The 2389-nt window shown below is 32.6% G+C and overlaps 1 long non-coding RNA gene across 1 annotated transcript; it reads right to left on the reverse strand.

The window, feature by feature from the left end:
- Nucleotides 1-522: 522 nt before the first annotated feature.
- LOC128284311 (uncharacterized) lies at nt 523-1822 on the reverse strand. Its single transcript, XR_008274709.1, has 2 exons — nt 1303-1822; nt 523-962 (listed from the first exon to the last, which is right to left on the reverse strand). It is a non-coding gene; the product is annotated as an uncharacterized LOC128284311 (long non-coding RNA).
- Nucleotides 1823-2389: the final 567 nt, after the last annotated feature.

Below are 2389 nucleotides of genomic sequence, written 5' to 3' on the forward strand. Positions count from 1 at the left end.
CTTTAAAATGTTTTAATTACATCCCTAAACTTTTAAAGTTATGTCAATTAAGTCATTCTATTATTGAAATTATTAAATTTACCGTTAAATAATATATCAAATCCTACATGACATAATTTAAAATTAGAAAAGTAAAAAAGTCTTAATATATATATATATATTTATATATAAAAGTAAAACAGCAAATTTTGCTAGTATAATTTCATATGCAATTATATTATAATTATGGATTTTGAGTTTTAGAGTATATCAATTGTGTGAGATCTAATATATTGACATTTGGGTTAAAATTTTAAAAGTCTCAATTGCTTATTAGTTCCAACAAATGAGAACTTCGTATGAGCTTGCTTAAATCATGGCAGTGGACACTCTTTTTTTTTTTTTTTTTACTTTTAACCATTTTTATTTTAAAATTTCATTTTTTAATTTCAAATTTAAATTATCCCACATACAAACTAATGTGTCACTAATGTAATGACTTAATTGATATACTTTTAAAATTTTAAGAATGTAATTAAAATATTTTAAAATTTGAAGACCATTTTAAAATAAAAGTCATAATTTAAAAATTATAATTTAAAATAAATTACACATATGATCAATAATTTTAAAAGTTTTTATTTTAAACACTTGAAATAAAAATATAATTTAAACACTCATATTAGTTGAATTATTTTTTTATTTTCGTTAAAATTATAAACCAGAGAATTATCTGCTACCGCGCCGGTGGTGGTTTCTCCTCCTCCCCTGCTGTCATCCCAATTGCCCCTAACATCTCTTACTCCGCCGTCGCTGGTGGCGAACGAGCTTTTGCGCACTCTGGTCCGGCGGTTACAGCCTTCTCTGTTGTCTTTACCCGGTAAACGCCTCTACAATAACGATATCGTCCTCCTCCAATCCCTCTTTGTCAGCGACGAACTGATTTGCGCTACGGAGACGAACAATACACCGCCGGTAACCTGCTGGAGAACGGAGAGTAGCACTGAAGAGTTACCCAACGATAATCTCAGAATGGGTAAAATCACATCCGAGTTCGGGTTTTCATGTGGGATTGTTGAGGAAGTATCTCAATGGTTGAAACCACAGAAAGACAATTTGGGAACTTTTCAATGGTGAACATCGAAGGTAGGGGAAACCATGTTAATGGGGTTAACTCAGATGGTGAGTTAGTTTACAGAGGAGATAGCATATCAACTTGATGTTTATACACTTAAAATTACAATATAACTACCATTTATAAATTAAACATGTTCAGTGGATGGTTTGTAAAGGGAAAATGTGTTTATATTTAGGGGAACTCACCACCATGAGACTATTTGATCATCTCCTTAGATTTGATGGGAATATATATTTAGATACATCCAACGGTTAATATCACACTTCAGCAGTACCCTCTCAAAGGCAAAAGTGCGGACAATCGCCACTGTTGAACGTTTGATTGTTGAAGAATAAGAATCTGGATAAGATTGATAGCACCTCTCTCATGCCAAACCATAAAAATCTATCCAACCCACCGTTTTTGGTTCTCAACACAAAGAAGAGGTTATGGCTACCACAATCAAATCAAAGAATTTTATTGTTTTATATTGTATAATATTCAAAATTTATATAAAAAAAAACTCAATTCAACCTCTCTCGTTATCTGCATGTGTCGCCAAAACCTCGTCCAGTTATATATAGCAGATACAAAGCGTATTCCGACTCAAAAACCAGAAATTAGTTAGCCAGCCAATACTTTTAAGGTTTAAAGGCCGACAGCTTGCAAAATTTAGAGGCTGTCTCCAACAAGGGAAAGTAGATCAAATTGTACATGGAGTTGGCTGGGGTGTACTGTTGTTGTTGGCCTTTTTTACTTTAATATATGTCTACACAGCCCTACCTACCTACCTACCTGCTGCCTGCCTCCACAGCCAATGAATGGTGCATGGACTCCCTCAACCCTGCACCTGCACGTATACGCTCATATATTTTTTAAGGTTAAAATGTGCCTATAGTCCCTGTATTTTTTGAAAATTAAGAATTTAGTCCCTATACACGTATTTCTAATAATTGAGTCCCTCTACTTTTTAAATTTTAAAATTCAAGTCCAACTGTTAACACTTCTTAAAAATAGAAGACCGAATTCCTAATCTTCAAAAATTACAAGGACTATAAGTATGTTATAACCATGTATGTTATAACCATATTTAATTTTACTTCGTAGTTGCACTGTTGCAGTTACATTTACTCAAAGATTGGGTTATTTCTTTAACCCACTTGATATTTAGAAAACTTTCACGATATGAGGCTGCTTTTAAACTATCTTAAATTACTTTCACATTTTCTTCAGTTTCACGAACTAAATCAACCCCGTGTATTTTTTTCTCACTGAGCTTTATCCAATACAATG

This window comes from Gossypium arboreum, chromosome 11 (genome assembly GCF_025698485.1).
Source record: "Gossypium arboreum isolate Shixiya-1 chromosome 11, ASM2569848v2, whole genome shotgun sequence".
Taxonomy (NCBI): Eukaryota; Viridiplantae; Streptophyta; class Magnoliopsida; order Malvales; family Malvaceae; genus Gossypium; species Gossypium arboreum.